Here is a 13,184-nt window from a genome sequence, read left to right as displayed (position 1 = left end):
TTCTGAAAACTGGTAGAGCAGTTCTTTAAAAGTACGAAAATTCCCATGGGTATTCCAAGAGGAATCTCTTCAAAGCACATGGTTTAATCGTGTGATTCCGACATTCCTTGTGATTTTTTGCTAGAATTATTGAAAGATTTTTGACTGGATTTCAAAAAGGATGAATTTGTAAATTTAAATTTACAAATATCACTGATGTGCTGCACAATTGGACGAAAAAACAAATAAATAATATCAATACAAATCTATTAAAACTACGAAATTTGTGAAAATCGTGATTATTACGACCGACATTACATCTGTAAAATAAGTATATGCTAGGCCCCCCTAGGCCCCCTCCAGAAAAAAAATCTTAGCTACGCCAATGTCGTCCAGCAAGAATACTTTTCACATGCTGAAAAATAAACAAACTGTATTACTTTTTAGATTTTGACTGATTTTGTTGAAAATTTCGGCACTTGACTTTGATGAGCTAGGAAAAAAAAGTTATCTGGCAGTATAAAATATGATTGGGAATTCATCCATTAGGGTAAAGGAGTACTTGAGCACTTCCATGATTCACTTTGGCATGCGGGACTTTTTCTGCCGATTTGTCTAAAACTGAAATAAGAAGCACTTTAATATGGCACTAATTGTGACCAAATATGAGCTTAGTAGCTTTTCAAATCTCCCTGCCGAAGTGAAACAAATGTGCCAAAAATTGGATCCGTCTCCCTCTGTGGCAATCTACTGTATCTCAAAATATTAAAAGTTTAGAAGTTCGATATCTTCGGCAAAGTTGTTCAACAGATCAAAAGCTAGTTATCTGGCGGTGAAAAGTTTGATTCGGAGTTCTTCCGCTAGTAACTACTGGTAACAATTTTATCAATATTTTTTTCTCAAGATTCTGATAAGCTTGTACTTGATAAAGGTTTGTACCTTCGGCAAAGTTGTAAGGCTGACAGCGAAAAATTCGAATGAGAATTTGTTTTGTCGTCTTATATATTCCTAAAGTAATTAAACTGATTCAACTTTATTCCACTAGGTGGTGCTAGCGCATTATATTTATTTTTATGTCCTGATAAGCTCGAAAAAATATGGCTTTGACAAAGAAACATCTGACTAGAATTCATGTCTATTGGTGGTGCTAGTGAGACTTACATTTGCTTTTGCATCTCAACATCCTCATGAAATAGAAAGTTGGTATCTTTAGATTTTTTTTCAGACCACCATTACTTATTGAAAGCAATCTTTTCAGGCATCTCAAAAATTCTGAAAGATTGTCTAATTAATCCATAAGTAGTGATGAATGGAAAATAGGATAAACCTAGATACACCATACACCGTGGTTGAGATTAACCACCAAATATTGAAATTAGGGGGTTCAAATATCTCACCAATATTAAAAACTTTTTACACAGATAGCTAAAAAATGAACGAGAGCACCTGAGCTGGAATTATAGGCCCGGGTATTAATATCTTAATACCAATTGAAGGCGCAAAATTAATTGGCAGAAGTTTATGCCATTCTACAATGCGCATCTTTATGTCTAAGAAAAATGCTCTTAAATTATTCACAAGCCAAGCTAAACTAGTATGGGAATGCATTACAGCAATTGGTCGTTAAGAACCAGGTTGATTTGTACTGGATACCAGGCCATTGTGGAACTTAAGGTAATGACAAAGCTGATTTACTTCCAAGGAACGGATCATGTTTCCGGATCATAGGATCAGAATCCTTCTGTGATATATTTAAATGTGTAATAGAAATGGAATTGAAACAGTAGGAGGATCAAATGGTGCATTCAAACTGGATTTAAATAGGAACTCTAAGCCAAACTGTTGATACAGTTAAACCTCCATGAGCCAATGTTCCATGACTCGATATCGACTCATAGAATCATACTTAAATCAAAATTTCACGGTTACTCTGATGACCCCCTCAAACAGCTTTCCAAGTCATTTCTGTTCCATTACTCAATATATCCGTGAGTCGATCCCTTCAGATATCGACTCATGGAGGTTTGACTGTAACTTCAAATAAGTAGGTTACGGAAAAAGTTTATACAAAATCGTTGAGTATACTTGTTGGGCTTCTCCCAGGGCATTGCCCGACAAAATATCATTCGAATAAGATCAATCGGTATCGAACTGATGTCTGTTGGATTTGCAACTATGAAATAGAGACCATAACATTTGCTCGGTGAGTGCCCAGCGTTATATGTACAGTATTGGTCAGAGCAATTGCAACTTTTTCGATTTTCCATACAAAATGGTCAACTTTAGAAGGTTAGATCTGAGTTATCAATGGATCGATTTGAATGAAATTTTCACAGTGCTTCAGAAGTAACTTCATTTTAACATATATTTTTAATTAATTTTTCCAACCACGAGTTTAAAAGCAATAACGGTTTAAATAACTGAGATCTAGCTTACCAAAGTTGATCGTTTTGTATGGAAAATCGAGAAAGTTGCTAATGTTTTGTCCAATACTGTACGTAGAAGATTATATTTCATGAGAATATTTTAAGTCCCTTCGAATTTTGGTTAGAAAATTTAATATTTACCTTACCTTGATGACTACAAAGTAGCTTCACGCCGTATATGTCACGAGCGTATTGTAGAGCTCCTTCTTTGTCGGTCTTGGGCAATACTTCTCCAGTTGCGCCGAACGTTTTGAGTCGCTAGGTCCTCTTCTACTGCGTTCAGCCAGCGTAATCGTGGTCGTCCACGACTTGGTTACCTGCTGAATATTGTTATCGCAATTCTTCCTTCCGGCATTCACACAAAGTGACCATCCCACTGAAGTCTGCCGTATTTTACACACTTAATGATAATCGCATCGTTGTACTCTTTCAACATCCACGTTTTGTGCCCGTAGAGAGCAACCGGTAAAAACAATGTTCTTAACAGTGACCTTAGCTAGTTACGTAGTCCGTAAAAGGCCCTATTTACAGCTGCAAAGTAATATTAGTGTTCCAAGGTAAACAAATGCTTCAACAACATCAAACACATCCTCATCAAACACTACCTCAGAACCGACACCTCAAACCCTACACGCAACCATGTACTTCGTTTTGATAGTATAAATCGTCAAGCCTAGGGGGGTCTGTAGCCTTGAGGTTACGCTTTCGCTTCATAAGCGGAAGGTCATGGGTTCGATTCCCAGCCCCTCCACAAAAAACCCGTCCAGCCACCAGAAGACGCCTCACGGAGGACCGTGCTTAGGGGAGCTCATCCATCCTCCGTCAGTATCAGATGGTGACTGAGACAAACTGACCCTCTTCGCAGGCAGCTAGCCTCACTAACAACAGAGCTCTCTCCTACCTGCTCGGTGTGAGAGTAAAAGAGTAGGAGAGAGTGAAAATAAGATGTAAATATAGATAAGTTAAAAATAGATCTGTATCGGTAAAGAAGAAGCTACAGATCAGCTGATTCCGGCACCGTAGTGGCCACGAGCACAGAGTGCCTTAAAAAAAATCCTCAAGCCTATCCTCGCTGTCTCCCTCTTCAGAGGCATGAAGGCCTTGAAGTGGAAACACTGACCTGTGATCGATTCCAGTAAGGACGATATCGTTAAGAGGAGTCCAAGCAGCATGTGCAACGGCGTGATAATACACTGGAACCTCAATTCTAGGAATATATACCTGCAATATTTTGGCGAGCGTATTTAGCGATCATTTGATGTGTTTTGATATGACACAGGCCTTTTTATATTCACAGCAGTAAAATGAGTATTGTTGTAATTTGTACCGATGGCATAGGTTTCCAAGAACTTCATTGAATATAGGCCTTATGATCTACAAGCATTATTAATGGTCAATCGATAGTTCATTACTATGGAACAGTCTCTCAACCATTCATTTAAGTGATCGGAATATTTTACTGTTTTGTACGGATGTTGTTGGACCTCCAAGCACTTCAATGAATTGGGATGTACGACCGTAATAAGTGATTAGAGGTTAGTTTCCAAATACTCCAAAGGCCCCTAACCATTCATGTGAGTAAACGGTGTATTGTATCAATTTGTGCGGATGTTATTGGGCCTCCAAGATCTGTATCGAATATAGGCCTAAGAATCTACAGACGTAACCAATTATCAATAGATTTTTTTTATATGGCACAGGCTCTTATATATTCTTAGCAGTAAATTGAGAACTGTTATAATTAGTACCGATATCCTAGGCCCTCCAAAAACTTCATCGAATCATAAGGCCTATAGGATCTACAAGCATGATCCATTCATTTCATTCATTAACCATTCATCGAAGTCGTCGGAATATTTTGGTTTGTACGGATGTTTTTGGTCCACCAAGGACTCTATTAAATATAGGTCTTTTCGAAAAAATCCATATTGCATGGTTTCCAACCGGAGGTGACTAATTTACATAATTTTCCACATTATTGTCTAAACTCAATTTAAGCTATTCGTAAAAAAGTATGAGTTTACTTAGTAAAAAAGTGAAATAAATCGAGTTTGTGCATAAAAGTCTTCGTAAATTGAGGTTTTAGTGTAGTGCCGTTTTTCTGCACGCCTGATCTCCTATTAGCACCATTGAGTGCAAAGTTGAGCAATAAATTCGAAGGTGCGTCTCCCTCCTTCAATCCGTCTAACGTCACAAACGAGGTTGACAATTCGTCTGTAATCTGAATGATTTCGATACATCCAGCGTAGCACGTATCAACCAATTAGTTTCGCTGGAAAACCATGTTCAGACATCATCTGCCACTGCTCATTTAATATTTTGTGCTTAGTGTGATGTATACAAAACCTAACCAATTTTTAATTTGAAAAAGTTTGCGCTTATGTACGAGTAAGATGCCATAAGACAATTAAGCAATTGCGTAAGATCGTCGTAAGATTATGGTTTCATTGAACGCATAACCATTTCGAAAAGAAAATCATTGATATCGTTAGAGAGATCCATGAATTATTTAGGAAGCATTTGAAATAGTTTTTATAACAATCACTAAATTACGTGCAGAAATACACGATATTGGTATGATCAGCAGATCTAGTTAAGCCTGAAATTAAAGACACACATTCACTATTATTACCTAATCAAGTAACGCAATTCTCATGTTGTTGGATTGGAGAAACTCATAGTATGCCTTATAAAAACTAGTTAAAAAATTTCCACCAAAATCACAAGTAAAGCTTAAAGGTTCCGAACGGCATTATTCCAGAAAGTATTATGTCCAAAGGAGGTAGAACCCTTCAGCATGGCTTTGAATTGTTGTCGCGTACGTATACGCAAGGCTAAGAAGGGCTCCCTCCCAGCCCTTTATTTAGTGGATGAATTTCTAAGCATATTTTCCACTAACCGATTGCTCTTGACAGTCTAAACCGAAGACAATAGAACAGCAAAAGAAAAGGAAAAAAATAAACAATTGGTAATGTCAAGTCATTAAATTAGTTCCGTCACAATTGTGACTTACAGTTACATAGTTTCAAAACCAAGAACTTGCTGCCGGAAGCTGAAAATTGATAGATCTGAATCACCTCTCCATGTCTTAAAGTAAAGGAATTATCGGTCGAACTCATTTTAATAAGGCTTATTTGTTTGACGAGAAAAAAACCCATGAAAAGACGCTTATAGACAAAGTTTTTTTTCAACTGCATAAACGGAAGATATGGTACTTTCATGATTTGTAAGAGCTGCCTGCGCCATTTGGTGCCGAAGGCAGTTATGTTATTGGGGCTCACTATGGCTTATCAGGTGGCCAATAATCAAAAAAGTGATGTGCCCTTAATTTCATTTCTTATTCGCCATTTCATTGTAAACATGTCTGCTAAGAAATCCTCAAAATATTAGGGCATGATTTGCATTGCACACTCAGATATGAGGTGCCAAAGTTGAGCCTATGGAGAAAAACTTGTTTTTATTAACAAAAACTATGGTTTACTCATATGAATATAGCTTTTTTTCTATAATACTTACGTAAAATGTTTTTACGCCATTTGAAAGCTTACAAAAAAGGCTTCCTAGAAACAATAAAAAAATAAAAAAAATCTTCAAAATAGTGGCTCTCATGATGTTTTTTTATAAAGCGGTTAAAAAAATTGAATAAGCTTATAGTTAACACATCGAGTACTTTTTTGTCCCAAGTTGTCCCAGGCTTAAATTCAGTTCCAAGGGTACTTTGAGATGAAAACTTAAGGATCGTGAAGAATATGGCTGCACAAATTTGCACTTTTTTAATTTAAGGCTTTTTGAATTTTCCCAATATTTTTAACCATTTTCTATTGAAAACAGCTAAATACTAATTCAGAAAATAACTGAATTTCGCTAAATCATTAAAATCATCATTTCTATGTAAGTTTTAATATTTATAATGGTTTGCACAACGTGAATCGCATAAATGGCTTATATGCATTATAAGTAGCAAAGTTTAATATTTCGCTATAGGCCCTATTCAAAAGTTAGTCTCGAAAACTTGTTTTTGAAAATAAAACATCAAATTTGTATCCTAAAACTCATATATACGACATGAGATGGAAAAAATATTTTTGGCCGCCAGTCTGTATGGAAACCGCCCATAGTGGGGCTTAAACTTCCCCTTGAGAAAATACTAATTCATCAAAAACTTTATTACTTCAAAAGATAGCGTGATGTTCAACGAAAACATGGAGTTTTCATGACAAACAACTTTTTCTGCAAAGCACAACAATGTTAAAAATCTTGGAAAAAGGTTATGATTAAATATATGATTTTTGGGGACCATTCACATACAACGGCATATACAGTCAAAAAATATCAACGAAGGAAAAATATCAACGTCATATGCAGCCCAGATTCCCCTCTCACGAAACGTCAAATGCAGCCCACCGTTTTTATGGCTGAAAAAGTGAAAAGTATTGTGTTCAAAGTAAACTGTTATTAAAAACCTCAGTCGGCGGAGCAGTTTTTTCCAAAGTTGCTGATAAATTTAAGCAGAAGATTAATTATTTCTAATGTCTGCTACGTTTGCTGGCATGAAATTTCACTCAAATAGCTATTTATGATTCAATGTGATGCAAACTCAATCATTTTTTGCAGAGAGATTCATGTGAGGATTTGAACAGCATGCGCATGACTGGTATAAAGACAAAGTGGAATAAGAAAAAAACTCAGCAATCACAGAAAAAGAAGACCGTCTTCGCGAGTCTCGTCTCAGGTGGAAACTAATCCCTTGGAAAGTTGTTTGAGGGGACCATCATAGTAACCATGAAATTTTGTTTCTGGTATGGTTCCATGAGTCGATATCGAGTCATGGAGCATCGACTCATGGGGGGTTCACTGTATCTCAAAAAGTATAAGAGGAGTGGTTCCATTTGAATTCGAATGTCGGTTTTACTTTTGTATTTTTTGATTTGGATGAAATTTTGCACATGCTTCCTTTATGCCCAAAAATGCCTTTTTGCATCATCGGCTCGCCATTTTGACTCTAGCCTTACTTTTGAGAAGGGCCTAAGAAAAAAACCCTTAATAATTTTCAAAAAATTATAACTTAGAAACGGTTTGTCCGATCAGTTTGGTGCCTTCCGCAAAGTTTTAGGTTATTGTTGGGACTATCTGGAAAAAAATATACACTGTAACAAAAAATGTTGTAATTTTTTAAATATCGAAAATAAAGCTTAAAAATCAATTTTCTCAAAAATCGTATTTTTGATTTTTTTTATTTTTTTTTTTAAAGTAGACAAAAAATTAAGTCTTTTGCACAGTGGGTCAAGATGGAGAAATCATGGACAAAAAAGTTATGATTTTTTGAAAATAGGTGAATTTTTGAAAATGGTCATAATAAATTTTTTAAATATTTTTCAACTCGATTTTATGAAAGTACGCAAAATTTACATTAAAAAAGGTGTACGGAAAAATCAGGCTAACTTTTACCGTTTTAAAGATACAGCGATTTTAATACAAAATTATGATATAATTTTCAATTTTCGGTCATTATAATGTAACTTAGAAACGGTTTGTCCGATCAGTTTGGTGTCTTCCGCAAAGTTTTAGGTTATTGTTGGGACTATCTGGAAAAAAAATACACTGTAACAAAAAATGTTGTATTTTTTTATGTATCGAAAATAAAGCTTATAAATCAATTTTCTCATAAATCGTATTTTTGATTTTTTTTATTATTTTATATGTTAAAGTAGACAAAAAATGAAGTCTTTTGCACAGTAGGTCAAGATGGAGAAATCATGGACAAAAAAGTTATGATTTTTTTTTAAAAAAAAAGGTGAATTTGTTGAAAATGGTCATAATAAACTTTTCAAATGTTTCGGTAGCAATTAGCAAAATTTTCTCATATACCTTTTTTGTTGAAAATTTTGCGTACTTTCATAAAATCGGGTCGAAAAGCATTCAAAAAGTTTATTTAGACCATATTGAAAAATCAACCTTTTTTTAAAAAATCATAACTTTTCTGTCCATGTTTTCTCCATCTTGACCCACTGTGCAAAAGACTTCATTTTTTGTCTACTTTAACATATAAAAAAATAAAAAAATCAAAAATACGATTTTTGAGAAAATTGATTTTTAAGCTTTATTTTCGATGTATAAAAAATTACGAAATTTTTTTTCAAGTGTATATTTTTTCCAGATAGTCCCAACAATAACCTAAAATTTTGCGGAAGGCACCAAACTGATCGGACAAACCGTTTCTAAGTTATATTTTTTTGAAAATTATTAAGGATTTTTTTCTTAGGCCCTTCTCAAAAGTAAGGCTAGAGTCAAAATGGCGAGCCGATGATGCAAAAAGGCATTTTTGGACATAAAGAAAGCATGTGCAAAATTTCATCCAAATCAAAAAAATATAAAAATGAAATTTGGGAAAAAAGTCGTCATTTTCTGTGGAACCGCTCAGAGATAGAAATATCGTGTCTTCGATAAAGTTGTTTCAATTTGACAATTCTACGCCTTCGCCGAAGACTCCATATGTCTATCTAAATTTTATGAAATAAAAGTTTTTCTATCTCACTGCTAGGTGGATTAACACAAACCTTTTTGCAACAAAAGAGATGCGCTTGAATATACCAAGAAACTTCGAAATCAACAAAATAAAACACTGTTCAACGGTGGATTAGAGCATTGTTGATCATATCACTGACGATAAGTTCATTCATTTTCACTTATCCAAATTTATCGGCTCTTAACGATCAACGCTCCGTCATCGTAATCATCGTCATCATCGAAACTTCAAAACCAGTTTTTCTGTCCAAAACTGAAAATTATTCGATGAAAATGTGTTCACTGTGTTTCGATTGGAGAATTTAATACAGTGAACACATTTCATTGTAAATTTTCTTGATTTTGAAGAAAAAAAAACTGCTTTTGAAAATTCCGAAATCAATGACGGATCCTGCCCTCTTAATTTATCGCGATAGTTATTACAAGGTAAATAACGACAATTGTTGCCAACGACGGGATTAGAACCCATGTTCATGACCAAAAACGTGTTCAAAGCGCGCGCATCATAACCACACGGCCACGCTAGCTGAACGAAAGGGAGGGGAAATAAGTTACATAAAAGCAACCTGCGTGTAGTGAATGAGCTTTGATTGAAAGAAACATATTGAGAGTGCTTGTGAGTTGCGCGGGTAACTGAAATTTTGTGGGAGTGTTGGAACAGCGCCAAAATGGAAGTTATGATGATAATGACAATGAATGACGAGAGCTGTATGTGTGAGTCTATTTTGCACAATGTAGGGTCGATGTACCAATAGCCGCATAGCTAAGAACAAATATTCGTATAAAATCGAAAAATAAAGCCTGTGAAATTATTTTTAGATCATCTGAAAGCTTTTTATCTTGGCTTTGTGGAAAAAATATGAAACATACGAAAACTCATGTTTTTGTATTTAATATCGCTTGTGCCACTATAGGAACACATGTGCCTATAGTAGCACTATTCCTAATTTCTGTTCCTATAGTAGCACTAGCCTTACGGAATAGGCAAAACACAAATCAAAACCGTGTTTTTACAAAATTTTTATTTTTTTCCTTTGAAGTGTGGGTCGAAAGCTTTTGATTGATGTAAAAAAGTTCCTAATTTATTAACTATTTTGTTTAATACCAAAATAGTTTCTCTTAGTAGTGCTACTATAGGAACAATAGGTTAACTATAGGTGCAAGGGAGCTAAAATTTTAAGCAAAACTATTTATTTCGATCATTCTTTGAACAAAATCGAGCTGTGTGTCAATGGTACTTAGATAAATAGCTACTGATCTTCATGTCAAAAATTATTTTGCTACGATTACCAGCGAAACGGCCGTAAAAAGCCACTAGTGCGACTATAGGGGATCGTCCACTAAGGGAACACCGACCCTACCGATAGTGCGCTTGCAGCAAACAAAAGTGTGCCCAACGGCTCCCTTTGATTTTGCTGGGTAACGGTTTGAAACGGAAAACACGTTACGGAACGTTTCCCAGCAAAATCAAATGGGTCCGTTGGGCACACTAAACAAAGGCTGCAAGTGCCCTATTCTCGTGAACGAGATGAGGTAGCCGGCAGATACATGAAAGAGAAACGAACTGGAAGGAGTGCGAAAGAGAAAACGGGATAGATTCTAACGTTGGCATGGGATCGTGGATTGGAATTTTGCAAGAGTTGAACCTTTGTTTATTTAGCGCGAGACGGATTTAATAATTCGTACGCGAAAATGGCTCCGTTTACTACAAGATGGTTCTTGGACATCAATCAAATATGCAGATCATTTACTACATTGCAAAAGCGAAGAGCACTTAAAACGATGAAAGAATATACAACGAGGAAGCCAACTGATCTGCAGATCTCGTGAGAACATACTCGGCTTAACAAACAATCCTTTGTAGCAGAAAGGCAACGAAAATCGGGCGACAAAAAACATGGGACAAAAAACACAACGGAGGAAAATTTCATCAAAAACGAGTGCCATCATCATTCCATTAGGCCTGTTTCATTTGGACGGGTCACTTAAGAGTTCTTTTAAAGCGTGAGTAAGGGTGAGCATTAAAGCAAGAGAGAAAGAGTACCAGAAAATAATCCTCACACTCGAATCATTTGAGGATTCGTGTAAAAAAATTTTGAGATCTATTTTTACTCCTGAGAAAAACCTCGAAATCGCCTCATTTTTGCATAGCAGATGAGTATCCGCCAAGCCTGCACACGGTGAAGAACGTAATGCTTTTATTTCCAGCTGTGAGGTTTCCTTTTTTAATATTTGTTATCTGTCAGATCGTAGTTTAATATTGATCGTTGATCAATCTGTAAAGTTGCTAGATATTACTTATATCTTATTATGTCCTAATAGCACGCTTAAAAAAGCGTTCTGGAAAACGTGAACTGTCTAAAATACACCGTGAACTACCATCAAGTTTACATGAACGTTTTCGGAAGTAAGCAACGTGTTCATAGATACATAATCTAGTTCACGGTGTATTTTTGCTTGTTGACGAGTTCACGTCTCCTGTCACGGATACGAGAACGGATTTTTTCTGTGAAGATATTTGTCGATACTTATCCATACTTATTTTTGATATTATTAACCCTCTAATACCCAAATTTTTGTTTTCGATCTAAATATTATTTTTCGTTATCTAAAATCATTCTAAACACGGTTTGGGCAATGATTTATTTTTCTTCGCAAATTTATGAATTTTGGTTTTTGATTTTTATTATTTTTATTTTTGAACATCCCTATCCTTTTCAATTTTTTCTTGAAGCCTCTTCTGGTTACTGATTTTTGACAATAATAAAAATTTGAGTTTTTACTATACTTTTGAAAATATGAATTTTTCATTTTTTTTCTGGAACATTTTTTATTTCCCGTGTAACTAACGGAAAAACAGATTTGAAATCATTTCAATACCATCAGGCTCTTCTTCTGTGATAGGTTGATCGTAGAAAAATATAAAAGGTACGATTTTTTATAATACACGTTAAATGAATCCCAGGCATTTGTAGGTTATATAAGAATACACTTTTTCAAACAATTTTCAATAATACAAAAAAGTTTCAAAAATCATAAAAAACTTTTCTTATATGCGTGTTATGAGTCAAGGTTTAAGCCAAAAATAAAATCATTTTAATTTCCGAGCTACGAAAAAATACACAAAATTCCAAAGTGTACCCCGTCTAAAGGCGGGGTTGGGTATTAGAGGGTTAATGGTTATTACCTCTAATAAACTAATAGATCTTTATGAGCTTCAATAGTTTACTTTTAAACAAGATTTTTTTCTTTACTCTGGTTGAAGTTTCAACATTTATCCGGAAAAAGTACATCTGCGGCATGCAAAAACTCTAGTAAACGTCCATTTGTTCATTTATTTTCCGAGCCTCTTCGGAGGTTTGAATGATTCGCTCATGCATACAACATTCATCCTCGTACCCATCGCTCTTCGTTCAGATACGCAAGAGGAAAGTAGAAAGCAAAACATTCCAAAAAATTTACACAGAATGATCATTTGTCAAGGAGAAATTGCATTTGGAAAGAGAGCAGCAGTCGGAACCAGCAAACGAAATCGAAAGCAGCTTTGTTATTGAATTCCGTCAAACCAACAACCACGCCAACTTCCCTACTGCTTCGTGACTAAATTTAGGATTCTTCCGTTGAAAAGAAAGAAAAATCCAACAACTCCCAGCGTCTGCTAGCGGAACGTGACGGATGATAGAGAGCTTTTCCATCCCTCGTAGGCACGTGATGGGTCTGTACGGTTTTCATTCTGGAAAAATGTAATCATGCCCTAGGATGATAATTAATGATAATTACCATTGGATCATCCATAAATAGCCAATAAAATAAATCACAATAGGCAATAATTGTGAATAAATTACCAATTTGAAATTTCAAGAGGCACTACAATATTCAAAAATTTCCTATGAAAATAGTTCTTGAAATCCATAAAATGGAATTAATTTTTACCGTTTTTTTTTCAACCTTCATAATTTTAGTGCTTATATTTATTTTTCAGCACATGTTTTACGAATTTCAAAAGGTTTTGCTTCAATTCTTCATAAGTTTTTGTGGATATCTAATGCCATTTATTACTATTTTTATTGCAATTTTCCAAACTTCATATTATTACGTTATATCGTTTGACGTGTAATGAATATGTTTGTTTTGTGCATTTTCGATTTTATTAATTACTTAAAATGTTCGAACTATCGCTTATTGGCTAAATCGCTAATTATTTTATTTGCTTTTTTTAATTAAACAGAATCTTTGCCTTCCTTAAATTCTTGT

The sequence above is a fragment of the Aedes aegypti genome, chromosome 2, assembly GCF_002204515.2.
Source record: "Aedes aegypti strain LVP_AGWG chromosome 2, AaegL5.0 Primary Assembly, whole genome shotgun sequence".
In the NCBI taxonomy this organism is placed as follows: domain Eukaryota; kingdom Metazoa; phylum Arthropoda; class Insecta; order Diptera; family Culicidae; genus Aedes; species Aedes aegypti.
Note: the sequence above shows the minus strand (reverse complement) of the source record.